Below are 26,688 nucleotides of genomic sequence, written 5' to 3'. Positions count from 1 at the left end.
CATCTGGTTAAGCAAGAGCATTGTTTATTGAGAAAGTCACACAGGGCATTTCCGACGTCTGGGCCAGCGATACTTGGATCACCACCAGGTCTTGTCTTCATTGCGTATACCATCCTCTGTATCATTCTGGCCTTGGCGGATTGCAGTTTATGAGAAAAGCTGAACACCACGCCTTCAGTCGACCAAAATCTTTCAACCTTCATGTGTGCTTTGCCAAGTTTCTGAAAAAGCAATTGTGAATTTTAAGGGCAGCAGAAAGGAAATTTATATTACATATTTGAAATTAGCTTTAGCTTATGCTCTGTTTGTGTTTCAGGGAAAAGACTCCGCCAACAGCCGGGGCTGAAAGGGATAGGCTGCGTCATCAGTTATGTAGGCTAGTACGGAACCCTATGGCTCCCAATCAATCAGTTATGTAGGCTAGTACGGAACCCTATGGCTCCCAATCATGAAGTCATCCTGAAAAAAATTGAATGCAGCAAATGCATGTTTGGTACAAATGTTGCTGTGGTAATTTTTTATCCACCCACAACACTCAGACTTGTACAAAGTACTGGAATTTCAAAATGCGCAACTTCAACTAGAACTACTCAATTTTTTAAACTAGCAACTAGAACAGCGGTGGCCAACCTTTTCAGCCAAATCACCACATTCGATTGACGAACTATTCTGCCGGCCACTAGCCGCGCGAAGCACGAAAATTTTTTGAAGTTGATAAATTAATAATATTGTCACTTGACTATATTGCAAGCCTGCTGTATATTCTGTATATATATTCTGGGCTCAGTTTGCACTATTCGGCACCTGGACATATCGATATCGAAAGCTTCGTCCAACATGAGGCAATCATTTTGTGCCTAGGTTTCATAGTCGACGGTCTTTCTGCGAGCACAAACGGGAGGTCGCAAATATATATATAGTTAGACTCAATCTGATAGATTAGGCGTTCTTTCATTTTCACAAAGGGGTAACAATATTAAAAGCAAGAAATCGAGTGACAAGATGTTGCGCTAAGTGTGTAGAAAATTGATTAATCTTTTGATTAATCTATCGCAAAGTATTCTGCTTTATTGTAGTGTATGAAGATCTACCAAAATGTGACTGGCTCATAGACCTACCAATGCGTCGGAACTGATATTTCAGTCATCACATCTCAAGTGCTGTGGTCAGACTAATCAAATTTTTGATTGGCCTTGCAAGTTCACAATCTGTGCAATCCATTTTTGATAATACTACTAATTTCGGAAATTAACTCGCGGGCCACGAGTTGGCCGGCCCTGAACTTTTCAAAATCTGCTATCTAGAACTACTCACTTTAAAATATCCGCAACTAGAACCAGAAACTATTCACTTTTTCAAATCCACAACTAGAACTACATAGTTTTAGTAACTAAATAAGTAGGTTGATGTACATGTCTGACTACACTACAAAAAATATACAAATTTGGTCTCATTTTCAGCAATTTCAGTCAAGTGAGCAGGGTTGTAACCAAGTCACAAGTCGATCCCACTTCAATAGTTTTGACTAGATTCAAGTCGAGTCATTTTCAATTTATCACCGAGTCAAATCCGAGTTCAACTCTTCGAGCAGAGCGTCGAGTTCGAGTCATGGTTTTATGACTCGAGACCAAGACATTGTGTTGATTGCTCAGTGTTTAAGTCTATTTTCCATCAATTTGGGTCTTACTTTTGAGACAGAAAGTAGCCTACTTGGCAAGAACAATTGGTCTTTCAGACTTCTTTTTCTGACATAATGATTCAAGACCAAATTTGTCTGACCTTTTTGCAGTGGTATGCTACGCAAAAACTGGCTGACATTCCGCCATGACAAATATAGAAATATTACTATGCACTAGGGCTGGGCAAAATTGAGTACCTGGGTGATTCGATTCTGAATCAATTATTACACATCGAGTCGATTATCATCATGATGACATCACAACACAATGTACCATGCCAAAATTCAAATGTGTAGGCTACCTTTTATGCTACCATAAAGAACATAACGCCTATTGTCCGTCACGTTAAAGATACTTTTTTCGACCATACCGTTTTCATTGCACTGCTTGACAGTGTTATATGGGATGGTCATGACTTCGGAAATGTGTTATTTCCAGCAACGTTCGTAGCTTTGTACTATATCTCGTATGTTGCGACACGGCCAATCAAGGTTTCAAGGCTTACTCAGTGGAAAAGTTGGAACTAGTGAACTATATGCCCGCTTCACTCGTGTGAATGATTGACGTCATCTATCATGTTTCCCCATGATCATTTAATTCAATCTCCTTGTTTATTCTATCACTTATTCTTTTTTCTTCTTGTTCTCTCGTTTTTCCGCACGAGATAGAAAAATGCTGACTCCGCATTTTTTCTAGTTACGACGTTTCAGTTTTGTCCGTTTGCTCCCATTAAAGGGATTTTTGTCCGTTCACCCTTATTATATCACATATTTACACTCTGCCAAAAGCAGCTTTACATCTTTTGTATGATCGTGGGTGGTATAGGGCCTTCGCACAACACCATTTCTTGTACGTTTGATTGCAGCAGCACGAGCCCTTTATTCCTTATATCGGCTGCTTTCATACAAATTACCACATTCCTTGTTTTGCTTCTCTTCGTTATCGTTTTGCTCAAATGAACGAATCTCCTGTTCATTCGTTCAATGCCTGCTGACATTATCTGTCTTGCATTGTTTTCAGTCGTCATGTGGGTACAATATCTCGTTACCTTCATATTTACAGTATTGAGGAGGCGTCCCCTTTGTATGTCCATGGGCGGCCGCCAATCCATTTTTCGAGACTATTGCTCTGTCGCACCTTTTCATGACGTACGTGATTTCTTCAATTCTCATTTGCATCCCCATTTTCTTTCTAATGACGCCGCAAATTCCTTCCCAGGGATGATATCCATCCACTGAGTCATTACAAAGATCATGGCGATGATGAGACTCTTGAGTTCCGTCTTAACGCTTGGACTGGTCCCTTGTTGCGGTAACTTGGCCAGCCATTGGCTAATGGGAATCTCGTGATGAACGGGGTTCTGTTGTTGGTGGAGAGAGGGCGAGGTCCTTCGATGTAGGCCTCTGATGTCGGTGCGTGCCCGCACCTACCGTCACGCCGACGGACTCCTTTTCCGCCGGGGACCCTTTTTCTGGGGAGACGTGCATCCTAAAATCCCCAGACTCCTTGTCGGACATGACCGGGTGTGTATCCGGTTGACCGGCAATCGCTGCTTCGTTTGAACCTTTTGGGAAAGTACTCATTACTGTGGCTGTCGTCATGCATCTATGGGCCGATTCATTAAGGTTATTCGGACAAGTGCATCCACGAAAGCATTTAGGACCAGTTTTCTCGTGCAGGTCTTTATTTTCGCCAGCGGACATTCTTCGTTCGATGTCAGCTGTGGCAGTCGCCATGCATCTATGGGCCGGATTTTTACAGTTATCCGGACAAGTGCATCCGCAAGAGCCTTCGGGACCAGTTTTCTCGTGCAGGTCATTATTTACGCCAGCGGGGATTCCACGCTCGACGTCTTCATTAACGGTGTTAGCAGGCATTCCTGTCTCAACACCAATAGTTTCCCATGGGTTCTGTGTGACGTTAGTTGCTATTTTCAACTCGTCGTTCGCACCAGTGGTGATTACCATCTCGGTACTTGCGCCAGCGGCAACGGCCAGCGGCGACGGCTAGCGTGCCGGCTCGACGCTTATTTGATTTGCAGCTTCCATCAACCCCATCATCGGTTACAGTGTCGCGAGGACTGCTTCCGACTTTGGTTCCGTCCCGTTGATCTCATGAGATCCCATCATGTAGAGTTACTAAAGACAACTCTTCAATCGCATTAGACGGTGTTTTCAACCCAATTACTATGCTTGGTAATTGCTGTACTTGTTCAATGGAACGGACATACCATCAAAATTAATCTCTACCAAGGAATCAACTTGGGACGAGCCACCTATTCCTGTCAATTCCATGTCTATTGGTTGACGTTCCTCCCAGCTTTGTGGGTATTTAGTAATAACGACCTTTTTCATTATCAAATTGGGGATGCTTCCCGTGTCAGCTAGGAATTTCGAACCCGTTATTGTATCAATCAAATACAACAATTGGCCTCCGAACAATTCCGTAAATCGGGCTGTAATGGGTCATCCGGCGTATCAAGAAATGTAAATAAGGGTAAAGAAGTGTTATGTACAGTTTTTGTGTGTTTGGGGTAATAAATTATCTGGGAGCTGATTTACCGGATCAATCAGCTCCCGCAAGCGATCGAGAGTCGAATACCTTGATTCAGTTCATCATCCGTCCAATATGAAGCATCATATCGACGTGGATGATCAGGGTATTGAGGTTCCGCCCAAGTCACTTGGCTATTACCTCGGGACGAGTGTGCAGGTGGTAAAGATGACTTTGTGTCACGCTCTTCCTTTGTTTCCTGGTTCCTAGGGCGCGTCTCTTGTTCATCCAGAAACTCGGAGTTCCAGACGAGTTGTAGTTCCTCCGCAACGTCCCGCCATCTTTTGTCCTCTTCCCAACCTCGTAGCATCAATCTCAGTGCTTCTGGTAGACGTTGTCGTAGATTTCGAAAAAGACGTAAACCGTCCGGATTTTTCTTAATTTTACTATCCATGTCTATTTCCAGTTGCTTCAAAGCGCTATTGAGCAGGGGTAGCGGCTCATCCTCCCAGCGATAATTTCTGCGGAAATCCCCAATGATCTTTTCATCATTTACTAAACCCTGGGGATTGGATAAGGAAAGGGATCGCATCACCGATTCCCATTCTGCTTCCCCCGAATTGGTGTTAAAAAAATTTCCCAGTTGGGTAGCATGCTTGTGTCTGCCAGCAGCCCTTAATTTCTTTTGCAGCGCATTAGCCAATATAACATCCACATCCGTATTCCCGGAACCGTGGCTTATTCTTCGCATCGAATTTTCCATCCACTTTAGCAGTGGCATGTCCCCAGGATCCATCATAAGCTGAAGCATTTCTTTTTCTGATTGGATTTTAACAGGCACGTTGAGCATTGGGACCGTAACACCGGGATATTGGTGCAGCTGCTGTTGCCCTGGCCTTCTGCTACGATCGTTGGGAGTAGAGGTAAAACGAGGCATATTTGGGTAATATGATGGAGATACCTGTTCGTCTTCCTTCGGCAAATCATCGGAACGTCGAAGAGACGTCTCAACCTTTTTTATTTCTTGAGCCAATTTTTGCATTTGTATATCGAAATCATCTTCCTCGGAGTCTTCCGCATCTTCTCTTGTATCACCCTGTTCTCTGAAGGTCACCCGTCGAGATTCACCATCCGCACTTCCCGCTCGTCGTCGAGAATCCTTCTCCTCATTACGACGATTCTGCCATCCTCGGTACCCCATATACTTATCTAAGGGACTTTTTTCTGGTTTCGATGCATCAGGGGACTCGCTCCCCCCAAGACTGATGAGGCTTGGCATTTCCACGGGGTTTTGCTTTTTCTGATTGGCGCGTGCACCACTTCCCACATGAAAACATGGTGTCGTCCCCACGCGGGAGTCCGACAACGAGGTCGGCTCAGAACTAGGCAACGTAGGGTACACGGCCGTCACAGTATGACAATCTAAGCCTTTGCGAACCATCATCGTTGGCCCTTGTTTTACGTTACCAGACGGCAGCTCGGCGAGAGGAACGTAAGCCGGAGGATCATATTCTGGTGCATCTGGAGATACTGTCAAAACGGGAGGTTGGATTCTATCTCGCGTAGCCTGTGCATGCGACTTTCCGAGCTCAAACTCTGACGTAAGAATGTCATTCAGCACGTCGGTGAAGACCTTCCCGCTAACTTTTGTTGTGGCATCACAAACAGCTTTGAGGTCCGCTTGAGCTTTTCGAACCTCTTTCTTTGCCTTCTCCAGACCCTTCATAGTTTCGGGTAAAGCTGTCTTCACCTCTTTTAATAGTTCCGTTTGTTCAGCCACATCTTTAGCAAGTTGTCTTTCTTGTCTCCGAACGTCTTCATGGCGTTTTTGTGTTGCTTTAAGCAGGGTAATGCCCTGTTTAAGTTCATTTCTCGCTTCTGACGACTTTTTCCTTTTAAATGCTTTCAATATTCTTCGCATAGTACTCTCTATTGACTAGAGGAAGTACTGTTGACAAATATTAGATCAGGTGAGGATACGTTGAAAAAGATTGTAGGTCCTTGCGGCGTATTCATGGATTTGACGTAAGCAGTGGGTTCGCTGCTATTTGATCCCAAAAATACGTTCAACAGATTAGAAAACGCTCCAGGCGACACGTGCAGATAAATTGCTGCTAATATAATCAGGAGTGATACGGACGATGAAAGAATGGATACAACAAGTACAAGTTTTACGATGGTCGTCTTTGAAAGCATCGATCGGTCAATGTTTGAACACCGGAAGTATTCCCCGTACTGGCCACCAATTTTGTTTTTATAGTGCAGCTCCACAACGACTGTTATGCGAGTAGTCCACACTTGTTCGGGATACTTCGTAGGACAAAGTTGACACTCTTTGCTCTCTTGTGCAGTACTGACGACGTTCGTAGATCTGTAGATGTTGACTTGAGATTTTTCAAAGTCGTAAATGTTGATTGAAGTATTCCGTAGTTGTAATATTGTCTTGTTTCCAAACAGCCAATGACCATTAGGTCCAAAACTCTAATCTAACCCTTTACAAGTAATCTAAAACCTTTAATACAACCAAATACTCCAATAATTATCAACCAATTATGGACACAAAAATAGGGCGCTTCTATAAATATCGTCCCGCACGGGTCTATCAGAATACGAGTAAAAGCTAGGCCTATAAATATGTCATGCATGATTGATAACTTTTCAATACTCCAAGGTTAGTTTACACATATAAATGTGAAGGCCTTTCCTGCCTCGACACACAAGCATATGCAATATACAAGAAACATGCCAATAGTTGTTACAAAAAATACACTCAGAGTTCAAGTTGACCAACTTGCAGACTCATGCATTATAAGAGTTTTCCAGTCTTCCAGCTGCAGGTATTGAACCGAAATCAGTCCAGAAACCGACCCCTTGTTGAGTACTTTACATCATCAAATACTTTCGTGTCGATTCGGGGATCGGGCATTCTAACAGAAGGCGGCGTTTGTTGAGGGTTGGTCGTGGGTAGAGATTCCGAATGCAATATCTCTATACTCTTGGCTCTTTTCATCTTTAGTTCATCGACTTCATGGAGCTATTCCAGCACATTTCATTTGGCTTCTCCATTTCTGTATACTTTGCAACTTCGGCTAGCAGTCAATCTCTTTTTATTGCACTGCTTTATTTCTGTATACTTTGCAACTATGGCAAGCAGCCGATCCAATCATTATGAGGTCAATAGCTTCCAGGGGTACATGCGAACGTCACCCTTCAATGCCTAAAGACTTTAGAACCTCCCGCAATTAATCGTCAATATACTGTTTTGTGGATGTAGTCTGATACTGGAAGCTTCGTTTTGGGCTGTGTTTCAAGAGTGCTGGACTGCTGGTGGCTTTACATTGGTAGAGCCAGAAATAGCCAACACTAGAGGACACATTCATGATGTCTGCATTGGTAGTCATTGGATAATACAAGTGAACGTACAATTCATGTGGGCACCATACATGGCATGGATATGCATACACACATATATTACATATACTTCAGTTTACTGCAAAAGTTCGCATACATGGAAAAATGGTGGCGCCATTTTCGGTAAAGCAACCTGATGGTATAGCTAACTACTAACATGCATACGACAATTCCAGATAAGCACAAAGTGCTATCAACACAACGGCTAAATCTACAAAGCATATTCGACTGTTCATTCATCAACCCATTCGTAAATTCGAAATACAAAATGGCGGCATTTTTGTTAACTCAACACGATAGTGAGTATCGGCAATTATAAAGTTCGAACACGTTCTGCTAATTTAGCGTTGACGCAATCGATCTCATGAAACGAAAGCGTGAACCCTGGGACTCAATATTCGACACATCAATTTCGCAAAAACTGATGTGTGTATTTTTCTATTGTATATAAGAATTTTTGTTTTTAATTCTATTGAGAGTTATTTAGGGTGATTATATCTGTTGCTTACGCAACGGCAATTCTTCTTACTAATGGCTCATATGGGCAGCCTCATGACTACAGAAGTCACCTCTATTTTTTCGGTTACTATAATTCCTTACCTTAACAATTTGGAGGGGCAGTGTAGGCATTCTCTGAAATATAAGATTTGCAGTGCCTATAGTTGAGAGCTTAAATTTACGACCTTTTACTTTGTATAGCTACAATCCATGAAGCGCGGATTTATGCATTTGAAAGTCAGTGACAATGCGGCTCGTTTTGGAAAGGCACGAACTCACACCGGCGTTTCCACGCTATTGAATTGTGAACAGTCCACCGTATTATTTTTATGTTAGCATCTTGGCACATAAGGGAGGCTTGAGAACGGTACGACTTTGATAGTCGTAGCTTTCACACATTAAAGCGGATCAATAAATTCGTAGCTCATCAAATTTCAACGTACACAAACTAGAATAGTTGCGCCTCGATGTAGGAATCGTCACATACATATGACTAGCGCATTCCTAACTTTCAAGTCCTTTTTCTAGATAGGGCGTCTTGCGCAAAGTCGTTATTGTTCAACAATTATCCGGCCCGCAACGTAATATGAGTTTGACACCCCTGGGAGTTGTCTATGCGGCTCGTACCTCGTTGTCGCAAATACTTCGCGTTGAATTATTGTGCCAAAATGCCTAAATTAGGACACGACGAAGCAAGCTGTACGCAAAAGCACAGCTAATGTCTTAGAACTTTAGACTAAGTGAAAAAAACCAATTGACCTTTAATATCAGTGTGCCAAAGTTTGAGTGTCCGGTGTGTTATAATCATGAACTTATTTGCGGGAACATGCACAGATTATACCAGAAGCCTGATATATACTCCATTCCGAATCGAATCACTCACATACTTGATATGGACCAGCCCTAATCACAAGTCATTGCGATGACCGGTAATGCCGAAGAATATAAGTATCACGGATTAACGTATTCATTTTATTTCCGCAATGTACGCATTAATCTTAGTAACAGTCGTGATGCTTGAGATCACTTGCGACTGCATGGTGACATGGCATCTGTCCTATAAAACTATAAACCTAGCATAGAACCCAGTAGTTTGCCACAGGCTAAATCGAATCCCCCAGTGTGGCGATTCCAACCGATACGCTGCAATGCGTCATATTATGCCATTGCAAGCAATGCCCAAAAGGATATTGGAATCAGATGCCAAAATCATACGGCGAAGATGCCATTTTCAGTTTATATGTAAGGAACAGCTATAATAGCAAAAGGTGTCGGCAGCAGGCTGATACCATAAATCATAAAATTCCAGACCTACTGTCATTATGTGCCGCAAATGATTGTATTTGCAAACGTCTTTAGCAGGGATTGGCAGTACTTTAATAGACACAGGCAAAATTATGAGTGAGCGAGTGTTTGGCGGGCCGAAATTTTATTGCGTGGTATATTTTATGCTTATATCAGTATATTATACTATCTGATGCAATCTCAATCATCCCAACCGCAAGACACAAGCATTTATACTTCAGCAACGCAGAATGAATGCAATAATTGGTGCAGCTTGCTTTACGAAAGATTGTCAACTTCTGACAATAAGTCAGGTGAAGCAAGAGTCAGACCATATTCCATATGAGTTTCCAAACTTCGTGATATTAGCTTGTTCTTCTAGAATTTTATTGTTCAAAACTATTGCTCACATGCGTATACATGCTACTAAAAATCAATGCAATGTCTTTTGCATTGTTGGTCACGTGATAAAGATAGATTTCAAGGACGTACTCTCTATAGTGATATGCTCTTTGCGTTATATTTGTCATTAAATTCTACTGCATTGCATTTCAGAAGATTCATTTTAATTCATATCAACAATGGTATTAGCGTCCGCGTCAAACGGAGTACTGAATTTTGTAGTAGCCAGAATTTATCTTGTAGAGGAAAAATGTCAGAAAGCGGGTGAATACTCAGTAGTTAAATATCATATTACGGTTATAAATGTATAGCTTGTACTATAGTTTCTCTCCCCTCAGTATAGAAAAGTGAGCTTACTTTTATTTATACTCAGTAGTTAAATATCGTATTACGGTTATAAATGTATAGCTTGTACTAGTTTCTCTCCCCTCAGTATAGAAAAGTGAGCTTACTTTTATAACCGTATATGCTTGAGTTTAATCTGCGAACATGTCAGATATAGGCCTAAGTATCACAGCTATATTGACTCTCTGCTTTTAGTAACATTTGGTTTGACTGCTTCAGTTATTATGCGATAAAATCAGATTTACAGTTTGTACTATTGTGACCAAAGTATATTAAGGTTTGTTATTTTGGCACACCATACGTTTGGGATCGTATATAAATAGGCTAACTATCATGCAAAAGTCAGTTATCTATAAATGAACCGTTTGAGACTCTGTCATTGCGTCTAAAATTTACCCTTCACACTCCATTGAATGTCCCAGTGCTATTGTTCTATAAAAATTTGTCAAACTTGTCATCTCTCTCAGTCTAATTCTTTTCAATATCTGCCAACTTTCTACTCTGTGTAGAGTCAACTCTGCGTAGAGCTCTGTATAAAGTCAACTGAATTTTCTGGCTTTATCCTTCGAGTTATATTCAGTTTTGGGCGGAAAAACATTAACGCTCATGCATCCCGATTCGACACTATAAGCAGTATATTACTTCCTCAATTTAGGATCTGACGCAAATCCGGACATTCATCAAGCAAATTTTTTGCCCCTATAAGGCGTCCTATGGAGTGATTAAACCATCAATTAAGCAAGATCGTACCATTTCGCTATAGTTAATAGTTTCCTGCGCGTCATTACGCCATTACAACATTGCAATTCCCACCGCCTTCTGCAAAATTATTTTGCAAAAGTTTCGCAATTTGATTCCAAATTCGCATATTGACGCATTACATAAACAGCACTTGGCTCTGTTACCCAATCCGCAACTTCCTTAGTTACATCAATTATTTTTTTTCTTGTTATGCAATTCGTAGTTTTGCTAGTTATGTAATTCTTAATTTTACTTATTACGCAATTCACATTTTTTTGCTTATTCTGCAATTCGCATTTGTGCTTGTTACGCAAGCCGCAATCTTCGGCCAGTTCGCGCGAATTAAATTTACTTTCCACAGACTTAACCAGGGCCGAAATCAGAAAAAAACTTCTCCATTTTTAAAAACCCGATGTTATACTTGTAACAGTCACTGTTAACTCCCTAGCGCCCGAAACTACTAAAACCTACTTCGTTCAAAACGTGGTTTTTCGTGTATATAGTGTAGTTATCATCATATGTGTATGATTTTGACTCACAATATCGTCCTTTCACACATTATTAGTCAATCCAAGTTCTACAATTTAGCGGAAAACACTCCTGTTTGGGGCAAGTTGTCCGCAGAATCTGTCACGAGGTTCAGTAACTTCTCAAAGGGTCGTAACGAGGTTAGGACTTGGGTATCTCTATCCACGCCACCATCGCCAATCGAAAGACAGCGAGCAACAAACCGGTGGGCTCGACAGCGGTAATCACCCACGGAATGCTAGGCGACTGAACCCTTCCTTGCCACGTAACATTTAGGTACAAAGCCCCTTCTGTCGAGCACCATAATACAACATCAATTACCAAGGTAGACTAATTAAGTAGGCTAATGGTGTTGTTATTTATCCGTTCCAATATTCGAAGATAAATCTATATTTAGACTTCAATAGATTTTGGTGAACATTAAATCTTTCCACGGCCGCAAAACTTCAACGCGACAGAACCCACTATGCGCGACGCAACCGCACGCCCGCACTAATCCGCCGTCACACAACCCCGACAATCCATGCCAAGCGCAACTACCCCTCTATTCAGCTATTCCAAAATGTATCTTTGTCTCGTGACAGGCGCAAATGTTGCTATAGTACATAATACATTTACAATGTGTGTGGAATCTGCACAGTTCAAATTCAAAATATGGTCGACACCACGCATATTAATTCTAGTTATTGTTATTGTAAAACCATGTACTTTTTTGCCTAAACTGCAAAGGGTAAGTTGTTGATAGTTCGCATTCTACTATTTTGAGCTATACTACTTTATGGCCTTTCAACAGACTACCTATTCATAACTGCCTGCCCCGCACAAGAGATTTCCGGTAATTTTTGTGGAAATCGGTACTTTAATTCAATTATTGATCTTATGCGCAGTCGTGACTGGTGCTATGTACATACTGTTTTGTTGCTGACATATGTCAGAATTACCACTCTTATTTGTGTACTCGAATGCACGATGTAGCGCATTGTGTAATGCAATTTACTTATACTAAACCAAAGCCGCGAAACAAGCGGTATTCACTTCGTGTCGTTAGACAGCAGTAGTTGTAAAAACCAAATTGACAGAAGTGTTGGAAAATCAACTCACCCGACACAAAAACCTACCCACTGGTTCCGAAATATCTAATGCAAATGGCGATGCGGTATGCTCGCATAACCACCTGCATTCATGCAGCTTACAACACCGACCATGATAACAATTTAGAATTGCTGTTAATACTTTTTGGCCACAACTATTCACTCGCTAGCCAATAGTTAGAATTCACGAGTTACTGATAAAGCAGTAAGTTACCGAATGTTTGGGGGACCAGTATGGTAGACATTGGTGGGGTTACTTCTTAGTCACTTGGGCAATTAAATTAACGACTATTAGTTCAGCGGGCCTTTCAAGATTTTTCTATTTATTAGCATATTCGTCAAGCAAAGTCCGCTGCAACAGATATATTTTCCGTGAGCATTCAAAGCTAGTGTTTTCCGTAACTTTGCGGTTTGTTAGATCACGCAATTCTACATTATAATGTCAGCTAATTTCAATTTGGATTCAAAAGTGCACATTGCCACTGTGTGCGTTCACCTTTGACCAAAAGTGATCGTCAGACTGTGGTGTGAACACACACGTCTTCATAGATATGCCATTCCAATAACGTGCATATTGCGTAGCTTTGTACTGAATGCTTAATATGTTGCGATGTGGCAAATGGAGGTTTCAAAGCTTCCATAGTTGAAAATAATATCGCTCAGACGGTAGACAGACATAAAATTAACACCAACAATCTCCCCCACCTTCAAGAAATACAATTATTAATTCATTAGTTCAATTATTTCGTCTTTATTATTGACGATTTTAATTTGTCCTGCAAAGCAATAGCTGTTATTTACGTTTACTGGTTATTACGACGAGTAACACCCCTAATATATTTTCTAGTACTGTTTTTGCAGTACTTGGACCAACTCGATATTCTCAGCACTATGTTATGTGCTGTGGTCGTTGCGAATGGTATTATTATTATTATTTGGTCCCTGATCTAATCGTCGCAAATATTATGTTCGCAGTTGGCGTCCAGCTCTCCGTCACGTCGTTTCGGCCCAATGTTGTTGGAACATTCTGGCCATCCCCTGACGAAATGAATCTGGTTAATTTGGTACTTACCTTCCGACCTTGATCTCGGGTATGATAGTCCGCCCTGGTGCTGAAGTGTTTCTTGCTTGTGACGTAGTTGTTCGTTTCGATTTTTCTGGCCACTTGTATTGTGTCAGGCACTTCGTCATGGTGTTGAGTTGTTGTTACGAGACGATTGATTACACGGATTGGTTGCGTATAGGGCTCAGTTTCGAACGTATTGCGCACCCGCGCTTTTAATACTGGACTTGACATTCTACGTAGCTCGGTCAGAACCGGGGTATTAATTTGGGATGATTTTATTCTACCAGAACTGAGCGGTCCAGATGATGGAACCGCGGCTGGAACCATGATCGCTACAATAGCACCGCTTGTGGCTCGAATATTGACGTTTTGGTCTATTTTGTTCAGGTGTCTCATCGGAAATGCTTGTGGTGTTTATTCGTGTGACATTTGTGTACTGCCCCTGACGGGACCAAGCGCAGTACATTGTATGTTCTTCTTTGACGGCCTGCGTAGATATGCGTAGGCAAACAGCACAACATGTGTGGACTATCAGATCCCTACCGCCATGTGCGGGGCTAACGTCGTTTTTCTCGACAACTCATAACTCTACGATTCTCTCCCATTCGATCCCGTGCTATTCATATGGCAGGGTGGTTTTTTTCACTTGTTCCTTACTAGACCTAGTGATTCTTCCACCCTTAATTCAATGTATATGTGCAACACTTCCAATCCTATAACACACCCACTTTCTGATGCAACAACTATTGCCGTATTAATCTCCGGGTACTTATTTCACTAGTACCGAAAAGTTTATCAAAACTACGGTATAATTCTCGTTAGTAAATCAAATTTCAGTATAATTTCAGTAGCCTACTCGAAAAGTAGTATTTTACTACTCGCCTCGAATCAATAAAGTTAATACCCGATTCAGATTCGAGTACTCGAATCGTTGTGGCTAGCCCTACTATAGGCACCAGCAATTTTTATTAAAATCAACTTGTGACAGTTGCCTTCTTAAAATACATCTGATGTTTACCTGGATCTATAAACGATTGGCTTCATTGGCTAGCCTCCAAAGAGCGACAGCTACTCAGCAAGCAAGAGAAATTGAGTTCGTGTAATTTGCTTGCTGCTTTTCGTTATGGTCTCGAAGCTCGTCGCAGAGTATACCAAATGTTTCTCTCACGAATTTCTCGATTTCCCTGGTTTCTCTGTACAGTGTACATAAGATTAGATTTACCCAAACCATTATACAGCAATCAGAAAGATAAACTGACTTTGTCGTACCTCGTACGCAGATGTGATCGCCTCGGTGGTTCTTTTCATTCCAGGACTCTATCCTCTTTGCTGGCTTTCAGTTTCTGCTCTCAGCTTCGGTTGATAATATACAAGCCAGGAACATGCTCGGGCTCTATTGCTGATACAGATATTGAGTATAGAGCCCCATACACTTCGAGAAGGCATATCCGCAACATCCCATAGCTAAAAGTTGGAGCCAACTTCTCCGCATCTCACGTATATGCCTCTCCCACATTGTTTTCCACAAGCATATTACAACTGGAACACCCCACAGACATGGTTTCGTAACTATCAACACTTACGGAGAATCGCGTTCATACTGGCCATAATTTCCCGCGAATTTACCGAAAAAACGACCTGTATGAACATAAGTTCGCGGTAACTCTAAAAAGGTATGAACGCGCCCTTTTCCCGGAACTGTTTCGGTAATTTTTTCTCTATGTGAACATCGCCTGTTTCGGAACTTGTTCCCGAAAGAGTTTCGTAAATCCGGTATGAAAAGGGCCTAAGAAAACTTCGCCCGCAAGGGCCAAGTCAAGGGCTTCCGCGAATGGATCCACCAAATTCCTTGTCGACATTTAAAGAGAATGCATTATAAGTCAATTATTTTATGTTGTGCTTGTCAGGTCTCAATAGCAATTTAATGTAATTGAAATTGTAATTGAGCAAAATTTTTTTCAAATTACAATTACAATTACAATTACACAAAATAAAAATGCTTCAATTACAATTACATTACAATTACATTGAAAAATGTAATTAATTACACTCAATTACAATTACAAATTACAATTGATCCAACTCTGCTGCTCACAAACCGCTGATCAAAATCTTTGGGGACAAATCGTTGTACGATATTACGAACACTAGAATATACCGCCTGAATCAGCGCACAAGGTCCTGGCGCTTTCGTATTTTTCATTTGCCAGGTAAATCCATACCACCATCAGATGCATTATCACGGCACCCCGCATCACTGGACACCAGAGGTGTATCAATTGTAATTTGTAATTGAGCTGAATGTATGTTTAATTACGTTTTTCATGTAATTGTAATTGTAATTGAAGTATTTGTATTTTGTGTAATTGTAATTGCCTCGACTGGTGCAACGACAGAATTGTTGCCGATACCCAGCAAACACAGAACCGTAAAAAAACCTTTCGGGATGGTTTCGAATGGTTATTTTAGGGTTTCGATTTTGATGTTTCAGAGGTATGTTTAAAATACGTAGGAAAAATGATCTTGAGGATCAAATTATTCTGTATGAATTCCAATTTGGTGGTAAGTATTCTGATGTGGGAAGCTATTTGGAACCTGTAGATACCGTTGCGTTTTGATAGAGTGCTGCCATCAAATTCGTGTTTCTTGGTCGAAAACCTTATTTTCTGATTTACCGTCATCATTATATACAGCCTGAATTCATTGTCTCGTGAGTCTCGTCTGTTTCGCTAGCTGAGCATGAATTCCAGCTTTATTCCGAGTAAATATAACTAAATAAGTCGAATAGACACTTACGTGACCTTTGACACGAACCAATCAGGTTGCAGTAGGATGTAAACAAAGAACAAGCCCGGGCAAGCTTACTATGAGCTCTTATGGAAAAGGGTTGAAAAATATAGGTTTTTAGCAAAATTACATTGAATTGGGAATAGCTGGCTTTGGTGAATGGTAATAACGTAGAGCTAGTATGTATATGCAGTGTTATAACCTACAATAAGCATGAATGATGGCAAGCTCGCATCAGCATGGTATGTCCAAATGAATGAATTTCTGACAACTTTTCGGATGAAGCAACTATTGCTGTATTATCCTTAGTCGTATACTATAGGATTGTCGTAGCGAATAGAATGTATTAGAGGAATATTGAGTCAGGATATGTGTGGTATCCATTATGTGGCGTTATATGCGTTCTATTTATGGAATCGACATTTGTATATAGTAGTCTATAGTCTGTATCATTATCTAGCAAATTACTGTTACACTGGACACTTGTCTGCATATTCAATGATCATATTAATATGATATATGTTAGGCAACATGATCTGTTCCCGGCTGAAATCGTCATTTTTTGTTCTAGCTCGTGTATTGTATCTTTCAGGATAAATACTGTGCTAATAGCCTGCGTAACATGGAGATGGCTACCCAGACCGTTCCTGGTGTGCGCTTTTACCTTTCCCAGAGCCAATGACATGCATGGAAGAATGTAAAATCTGGATAAAGGCATGTGGACTTCCTTGTAGTCATCTGAATTCTCATTTTATTAAGAAAATGACATATCTATTATTGTACCAAAAATATTGAATCGTGACATAATCTAGAATCTAGATTAGTGGTTCCCAACATGGGCGATTTGGCGGTCTAGGGGGGCGAAAATGACGAAGGGGGCGAAAATGGACAAAGGGGGCGAAAATAGCGAAGGGGGCGATGACGCGTCAAAACGGCTGACATTTTTTTTTTATTTTTTTTTTAGTCAACCCACGGAAATTTAGTTACAAAAGTGTGTCAAATTAGACAGCGAGCCGAAAATTTGACCCTTTTTTTTAGTCAACCCGCCGGTGATTACAGGTTTGTATGCCCAATTTTCGGTACACAAAATTTGGGGGCGATGATCGGTATTGACCTTGAAAAGGGGGCGATAGGTCAAAAAGGTTGGGAGCCACTGATCTAGATGAAACAATTCTGTGTTTCAAAATGAGTCCAATCTGAAATGCAGTCACACTTGATGCCACAATCGACTTGGTGTGTGTCTCATTTTATTCCACTCCAGTTTTGTTGCTTGATGGTGTGTAATGTATTGAAATTGTTGAAAACAATATATTCAATAATGAGACGAATAGTTGAAATTGGTAGCGGTGATACGTTGTACGAGTCGACGAGTACGCTTTGATAGGTGCCTGCACAGCAGTATTGCTCTGTAAAATAAACATATTATTATTATATTTTGTGCAGGCTTGTTGGATATCTTTTATGAAGCTGCAGAAAGAGGAAGTCGATGGATAAAACGCAAGAAAATCAAATTTCTGGAAGAAGTATAGAAGCACAAAACAGTAAACTCGTCCAGGAAAATTACAAATTGGCGGACAATTATTGCTGGTGAAGTTCAGTTCTCAGAGGAGCATCATAATGTCAAAAGATGCGGAGAAGCTGAAATTTTATGCTAGACTACATTAAATTCTTTCTGAATTGCCCGACTTATCCTACTGACGTCAAATTTATAGTATTGCTGTAAGCATAGTATTCAACCATTGGGTCAGCCATATGTAACTGCTTCATTAAATCGCGATTTGGCCATGTAGATATGTGGTTCTTAAAAATGCACCATTTGCATTCATTCATGATTTCTCAAATCTAGAATGATTATTGACTGTCAATAAATCACATACAACTTTGAAAGGATTGATGGATTGTGGTACACTTACTTTTGTGCAGGAACTATTTACAGGGAGCATTTAAGATCGAAATATTAGTTAAATATGTGGATTCGACAAGAAATGTAAGAAAATGATGGAGTTCAGCTATGGTGAGCCAGGCAATGCTATCATGGCAGAAAACGGATTCACCATTGAGTCTGAAATCAAGAAATTGAATCTAGATTTAAATATTCCTGCATGTGATTTACACACCTCCAAATGCCTGAGCCAGACTGTTCCACAACAAGAAAGATGGTGAGAGAACGTATTCATATTGAACAGCTGATCGGAAGAATCAAAGAGTATAAAATTTTGTCTGGTGTCATACTATGCAGCATTGTGTATCACAACTAACCAAATATATATGGACTAATTGCATACTCTAATTCAAGATTGAAAATTAAAAATGAATGACGCAACATATTCGGCAATTGTGCAAATTCAGTTCCATTGTCAGTCTGTACCAACAGTGCATGTCTAGATATTCCAGTGGTGTGCATTATTGAAGCTCATTCAGATGCCCAATTTGTTGAATGAACAATTCTCCAGATGAAAATGTTCTAGGATTATTTGTGTTTGATGGAATGTTATAAAACTGAAGACACCAGATACACCAAAATCTACCTTGTGGCAGGAGTTGATCGGTTGCGAGTACAGTGGAGAGATTGCTTGTCAATCACGATGGAGCTCACTGATGCTGATGCAAATCACAATGTAGTCCTTTTAGCTTCAGGTGCTGGATTGTCTTAATCAATGCATATTAGGGCTCTTCAAAAATAAACTTTTTTGCTGAATCTTGCTGGTTACTTGATTAAATCGTTATGTTGCCTTAAAAAACGACGCACACCAAATTTGAATTCATTCCAACCAATATTCGCGGATTTCGTAGAGTTTGAAAATTTTGAATTTGCCTAAAAATGCCCAAAATATATTTTTTAAATTTTCCTTCCAACCTTATGAAATTGTTGCGCTGTCTTCAAAAACGATGGAAACCAAATGTCACTCAATTCCAAGCTGCAGAAGCGGAGTTATTCAAGTTTTTTGATGATAATTCTGGGATGATCCACCAATCAAGGATAATCCCAGAATAATCAAAGAAAAACTGAAATAACTCCACTTCTACGGCTTCGAATTGAGTCAAATTTGTTTTGCATCGTTTTTGAAGACAGCGCAACAATTTCATGGGGTTGGCAGAAAAATTTGAAAATTTTTTTTTGTTGCATTTTTAGGCAAATTCAAAATTTTCAAACTCTACGAAATCCGCCAATATTGATTGGAATGAATTCAAATTTGGTGTGCGTCGTTTTTTAAGGCAACCTAACAATTTAATCAAGTAACCAGCAAGATTCAGGAAAAAAGGTGATTTTTGAACAGCCCTAATGCATATGCATGAGAGCATATATCAGAACCTAATATGAAAATAAATCATGGTTAAAATATCTATTGAAGGAGTCTCTGAAACAATGTCTTTTTCCTTACTTACCCTGTCTTACAAGTGCAAGACGAATCAATAATTGATTTTCCGAGAACGTGTATTTCCATTGAGTGTGTTATCTCACTTTTCCGCAAGTTGCCATAACATTGGCTGTTCACTAGAATATTGCTTCTAAAAAGAGTGGATTGTCTCCTCAATCTTTATCCCTAAATCGTGTGCATAGCGCTCCATGAAATACTTCGTAGCTTTCTCCGCGGTGTTAGAAGAAGATGCTGTTCCACTCAAATCCATAAATTCGATAGAATCTCCATAGCTTTCAAGTTTCATAATCAATACACAAAAATTGTGATGTGTGGCAGCAGCTATATTTTATAGTACATATATTTCTGAACATGAGATATGCTTGAAAATTTTGCTCGAGACCTGGAGCCTATGAAATCGTCAAAATATGCATTACCACAATCCTATAGTATAGTATACAACAATCGTCGCTTAATCAGAAAAGTTGTCAAAAACCCGTGCATTTGGACACAGCACGCTGGTGCGTACTTGCCACCATTCATGTTCATCCTAGATTAAAAGCTGCAACCACATACTAGCTCTACGCTATTACTATTCATTAAGGCCAGTCATCCCCAATTCAACGTAATCTTGCTTAAAACCTTCATTTTTCAACCTTCTCCCATAAGAGCTCATAGTAAGCTTGCCCGGGCTTGTTCTTTGTTTACATCCTGCTGCAACCTGATTGGTTCGTGTCAAAGGTCACGTAAGTGTCTATTGGTGCACTTAACTGTACGTGGTTATCCGAGCGTGACTTCTAGATTATTCTGGAAATTTGAACCGCGCTTCGCGCTTCGTTCGCGGGATGACTGTTTCGGAATGTGGTTGTAGTTGTGTATGTTAAATTCTGGAAGCTGGAATTGCGACTGGTACCGGATGTGGGTAAAAACTAGGTGTACGGTACATAGTTGGGGTCAAGTGTAGAATACGGCCACCTCGAGAAAGTGACCCCCATGACCATCACCGATTAATGTTGCACATGAACATCTCATAACTATTAGTGTTTCACATGACATCAACAAATGCTTCCCATGAACACGTCAAAATATTTTTTTTTGCCTTTGTGGAGAGACGGATATTAGGGTTGGGGACGGGGGGCGGGGGGGGGGGGGGATATTAGGGCTAGGTTAGGGGTAATATTAGGGTTGGGTTAGGGGATATTAGGGTTAGGTTAGGGGTAATATTAGGGCTAGGTTAGGGGTAATATTAGGGTTGGGTTAGGGCAGAGGTCTCAAACTCAGATGTGCTCGCGGGCCAATTTCCTACTTTTGATGGCGCCGCGGGCCGCAGCACCAATCAATAATAGGGGAATTCAGTGTATTTTCAAGTAGGCTTTATTTGACGGCACCTTGCAGACTGACATTCCACGCGCATCGTGAAAATGTGATATAGGCCTACTATTGTTAATTCACGCCTGGCAAGAAAAAAAACACATTATAAAATATTTGAATAATATTGTTGCTGTAGACAGTTAGTTGTAGACACCATGCGAGAGAGCAAATGCATCAGGACATCGTAAAAGCTGTCGCGTTATAATTTTGCAGCTAGCGGTCATTTGACGCGTAACAATTATAGGTATAATTCGAGAATTTTACAAAGATTGAACCATAGCAATTTACAACGTAGCTACGCTGTAAATTGCTATGATTGAACTGATATCAGAGCATTGGATCAGTACTGCCTAATCCGGGTTTCGGGCATAGCCCTATTCCTGACAACTAGGCTATATTGATCATGTCATTACCAAAGTAAAATAGAATCAGCGTTAGATTTACCTTCGAATATTGAAACAGATCAATAACAACTTGGACGTAATAAATACTGTGCCATAGCAATAGAAATGTGCAATCGTCGACGAATCCATTGGTGTTACTTGTTACGGCTGAGAAGCAATGTTCCCTCTAATTTTTCACGAGTCTGCGCAAACACGCCCACTCACTGCGCAGGCACTTGGACAACAGTGCGCAACCATGCCGCTCATAGGGTGGTAAACCTAACTTCTGGGGGGCTATGCCCCCCAGACCCCCCTCGGGTTCTACGCTTTTTGCAGCTACTTGCCATATGCATTGAGTGTCCGTTTAGTGGGTGTGAGGCTAGACGCGCGAAGCGCGAAAATTTTCTATAATTCATGAATGAATCGGTCTATTGCTATCAATTTTTATGCTCTCTCTGCTCACGTAATCAGACTCACCGGTAGAGCCGATCGAGTGAGGAGTGTTGGAAAAGGTAGGAACCCTAAATAATAATTGAGCATCTTCGGGCGTACCCGTTGATATAATGACTTCGTCACAGGAGGCTATTTCGTGAGCTCCATGCTGTCCAGTGTGCATATTTTACCATCCGAATATTCGTTTGCTATTTTAGCTTCGCGACATATTGTGCAGAGCAGACCTTCCTCACTCGAAAAAGAAAAATCTCACCTAATTTTGTAGTTTTGTCTTCCGTTTTCACATACTCCACAACCACTCTATGTCAAACGAATCGCACTTCTTTGTTAATTTGGCTTGGTGAGGGGATGAGAAACTAACCATTCGTTTTGTCACCATTAGAAGAGGTCAGTATAAACAGTGCTAAGCAGAATTAGCGAGTATTCACTCAAAGTTGGCCACACAGGCAAGCAGCTAGCCAAGACACTTGTAGCGACACACATGGACGATTAGACGCGGACGCCTATAACCGCGAGCATTATAGACGGCGAATCGTAATTTTGTGCGATCATCTGTGACGTCACAATAACTACGTGTACATGTTGACATAGATCACTACTAGAGACATACACGCACGAGAACGCACTTCGAATCAATACATGCGATCGATGTAGGCCTACCCCTACCGCATTAAAACACTGATGTGACGTCTTAATACCGACAATGCACTGATTACTATCAAGACATACAGTCAGATATAATGATACGAATATTCAATCAAGTCTGACTGAAGCAAGAACAATATCAGCATATGACCTTATCGACAGAAGATTCCCGTTCAAACGAATCTTTGTTTATCCATGTTATTTCGCCATTCCCGGAAAAGACTGCGCTATTGAAATGATATCGATCAGTATCGCTCACGCGTACGAGACCATACTAGAAGAAAAATCTTATTCGTGAGGCACACGTCATTGCAAATTATCATTTCTTCACGGAGCGTAATATTTACCTTTATGGGCCGCACCTGTACCTCGGTTTCAATCTTCAGCGATAGTACTAATTGCCCCTGGCAATGTTCCCTATAATGTTTTACGAGTCTGCGCGCTTGCGCGGTCCCTTGAAGAGCATTGCGCAACGACAAAAAAAAAGTCATCACTTCGAATTTTTTGTGCGCAGCTTAGATTTTCTGTGCGCAGAGACTGTTTCAGCACTGCGCATTTGCGCACGTGCGCAGCTTAGAGGGAACATTGCTGAGAAGCGTAGGCTACGACTACTTAATACTTGACACATTTAATTGGCGATCATAACATATATAAAGGTACCAAAGATGACACAGGATGTAACCAACTATATACATCAAGGGGGGGGGGGGGGGAGTGGCGCAGTTGGTTAAACACTGCAGTCACGTCACCAATGGTTGCTGGTTCGAGTCTTGGCTCTGCCATGTTTCTATGTGTCGCCGTCTTGAAAAGCCCAGAAGAAGAGGGAGCCAAACTCTGGAAAGATGGCAGCTAAAGACCAGAAGAAACGAAGCAATACCGCAAAAGACATTGTGTTAATGCAATTAATCTGCTGGGCGCAAATAAGCATATAGGCGATAAGCGCCAATGTTGTGAATAAACAAACAAACACACAAACATCAAAGGGGCAGCACAATGTATATGGCGGTTGCCATACCGACCGGCTTAGATATCTAAATAAGTTACGCAACGCAAGCTACGACCTTTTGATATGTTACTATTCCTCATACCAGTTTAATAGTTTGCTGCATCCGTTGTTGTACCAAGTCACGGCATTCCGAGTCACAAAGTCCTCTGATTGTAACGTCTGACGCGACGAGTACGAGTACGAGTAATTCTACAGAAGGTCGCGCCCAAATCACAATTTTCAGTCACGATTCATCAACGGGTCATGTTTTACCATCATAAACAAGTAATGTCACGTAATAGGTGATCTTCCAATGCGTGGTAACTTTTGGAAGTGATGTAATAGTGAAGTTTGGTGAGTAGTTTCAGGCTTCCAGAGTAGTTTTAGAGCGAATTTATAGTTCTCAAATTAAAAAAGAAAATTGGTAGTAAAATGTTGTCGAATACTTCGAAATCCAAAATGCCGTCGCGGGCCGCACAAAATGGTCTCGCGGGCCGCATGCGGCCCGCGGGCCGCGTGTTTGAGACCTCTGGGTTAGGGGATATTAGGGTTAGGTTAGGGGTAATATTAGGGCTAGGTTAGGGGTAATATTAGGGTTGGGGAACGGGGAAATTAGGGTTGGGTTAGTGGTGATATTAGGGTTGGGCTAGTGAATATTAGGATCGGCGGAGCTTTGGCCAACCCTAATATCCCTCTCACCCAACCTTAATATTACCCCTAACCTAACCCTAATACCCTGCCCCCCTCCGCCAATCCTAATATGACCCCTAACCTAACCCTAATATCCCCCCTCCGCCAACCCTAATATTGCCCCTAACCTAACCCTAATATCCCCTAACCCAACCCTAATATTACCCCTAACCTACCACCCCCCCTCCGCCAACCCTAATATTACCCCTAACCTAACCCAACCCTAATATTACCCCTAACCCCACCCTAATATCCCCGTCCCCTAACCTAACATCCCCCCTCCGCCAACCCTAATATCCCTCCTCCGCCAACCCTAATATCCTTCTACCCCAAACCTAATATTACCCCTATCCCAACCCTAAAATCCCCCAACCCTAATATCCCCCTAACCCAACCCTAATATCCCCGTCCCCCAACCCTAATATCCCCCTCCCTCCAACCCTAACACCCCCACGCCAACCCTAATATCCCCCTTGCTAACCCTAACATCCCCGTACCGCAATACCCCCCCCCCCCCCCCAACCCTAACATCAGTCTCTCCACAGGCAAAAAAGCAGTTTATTTTGACGTGTTCATGGGAAGCATTTGTTGTTTTAATGTGAAACACTGATCGGTAAAGGTCATGGGGATCACTCCTCGCGGTGGCCGTATTCTACACTTGACCCAAAGTTTGTGTAGGATTAGCCTTGTCAATTGCATAGCTTTGGAAAATTGGCGAAATTTGCTCATACACGAGAGATATATTACATGAGGCCATAAGATATGAAGCTTGATTGATGAAGCGCGATTGACGGGCTCACGGAAGTATATGCTCTGATTTTATGCTATTGTAAATTGGTAACAAATGTGAAGTAGTGAAGTCAACTCTCGAGACTGGAATTTCATAACCAAAGTACCAGTCACCACATGAATTGGACTTATTACGGGATACCACTTTTCTACCAATCCCGATCCACAGGCTAAAGCTATTATGTCACAACATTCTGATTAAAGCGGCTGTATTCTGTATAATGATATCCTAGACTAGAAAGACAGGACGATTTTGCTGTGACTGTGAGGCAATCTCACTCCCCGAGCCCTGACGATATTCCTGTAATCGTGTGACTATTGCCGGTAACAAATGAATAGGCCGTATATACCGAAAAAGAGAACTCACTATCACTCGTCGATAATTACCTGCCTGCACGAGAATGATTTTCTGCACAGAAAATGCCGTAATAATTTTAGAATACCGCAATAATTTGAGAGAATGGCATTCCGCTAGCCTGGTGTTGACAGGAGAGTTGGTGTATACAGGGGTTGCCAGATCCAGTTCAAAACGGCTCGCGGCACGCGGGCCACTTTTCAAACTTCGTAGAGGCTGCAGGCCGCCATACAAAATCGAGACAAAATAGGCCAGTGTTCAGAAACCACGTTTTTAAAACTTTACATCACAACAACGCAGTGCTCTATAACATGGGTGACGGCCGACGGAAATAGTTTCCACAAAAGAAATAACATTTTAATAAAGAAATACCAATAAAACAAAAAGTATCATCACTTTTATTTTGAACAATTTGCTGCGCAAGATACCCAACAACACTATTCAGTGACTGAAGGATTGAACTTAGGGTTAGCTAGACACGGTAATTGCTGGATAAATATAGCCTCGTAAAGATTTATCTTATGGGGAAGCCCCAAGTCACTTTCTTGGTAGTGTCTGGGTCATTATACATGCCAAGGCCCATTCATATCAGCTAATTCTTCCTTCATGGAATAAATACTAGTCCATCCTCAATATTCCCAGACCACAACCTAACCTATCGATCTAGTCTTCCATGAATGACATGCCACCCCATTTTTGCTTTTTCTATAGGCCTACTATCTTCTTTTACTTTTCATTCAGTGTGCTTGCCTCTTTACATCGCCTAGGCCAAGGTTGGTGTCTGATTCCATAGACTACTCCAAGTCGCTTCGACACCTCCCTATCTTGTCATTGTATCGCATATCTTGCGGTGCATTGAACTGATAAAAATTGCCAACAAATCAATGATGATGATGGAATGCTATTACCATCACGAAGCCGTATCCGCTAGGAATAATGATGATGGTCACAGGGGAATAGCTAATTTTAAACAGCAACAACAATAATATTTTTAAAATGAAATCAATTTCAGCATTTCCAAATGTGTTACTACGCCTTCTTGTAAAATCTCAGGTCGCGGGCCGCAAAATACGACCGTTTGTGACCCCTGGTGTTTAGCAGTGTTGGGATCAAGTCACTACCTTCGAGTCACGAGTCATCTCGAGTCATTGCATATTTTGACTCGAGTCCAGTCAAGTCAACCGATTTTCAAAGGTGACTCGAGTCAAGTCAAGTCACTCATTTTTTGGAGGTGACTCGAGTCAAGTCAAGTCACAATTCAAGTCAAATTGAATTTTCGAAGTATAAGTGATGATTCAAATTCATCATGTTTTACTAGCTGTGTTAAAGAGAT

General features: G+C 41.2%; 2 long non-coding RNA genes across 4 annotated transcripts; both read right to left on the bottom strand.

Annotated features, from left to right (window-relative positions):
* Positions 1 to 2: 2 nt before the first annotated feature.
* On the bottom strand, positions 3 to 15,332 carry LOC145435624 (uncharacterized). 2 transcript variants are annotated; one of them, XR_013913916.1, is made up of 3 exons: positions 14,798 to 15,332; positions 14,557 to 14,731; positions 3 to 221 (listed from the first exon to the last, which is right to left on the bottom strand). It is a non-coding gene; the product is annotated as an uncharacterized LOC145435624 (long non-coding RNA). The 2 variants fall into 2 exon arrangements; XR_013913917.1 differs by having other exon boundaries at positions 14,808 to 15,332.
* Positions 15,333 to 17,555: 2,223 nt separating this feature from the next.
* Positions 17,556 to 20,629, bottom strand: LOC145435623 (uncharacterized). Of its 2 annotated transcripts, XR_013913915.1 has the most exons (3): positions 19,713 to 20,629; positions 18,854 to 18,995; positions 17,556 to 17,731 (listed from the first exon to the last, which is right to left on the bottom strand). It is a non-coding gene; the product is annotated as an uncharacterized LOC145435623 (long non-coding RNA). The 2 variants fall into 2 exon arrangements; XR_013913914.1 differs by lacking the exon at positions 19,713 to 20,629 and having other exon boundaries at positions 18,854 to 19,485.
* Between the last annotated feature and the right edge of the window lie 6,059 nt (positions 20,630 to 26,688).

The sequence above is a fragment of the Botryllus schlosseri genome, chromosome 3 (assembly GCF_051294905.1).
Source record: "Botryllus schlosseri isolate E-star chromosome 3, Bs_hap1, whole genome shotgun sequence".
NCBI classification, from domain to species: domain Eukaryota; kingdom Metazoa; phylum Chordata; class Ascidiacea; order Stolidobranchia; family Styelidae; genus Botryllus; species Botryllus schlosseri.
Note: the sequence above shows the minus strand (reverse complement) of the source record. Positions and strands in the feature narration are given on the sequence as shown.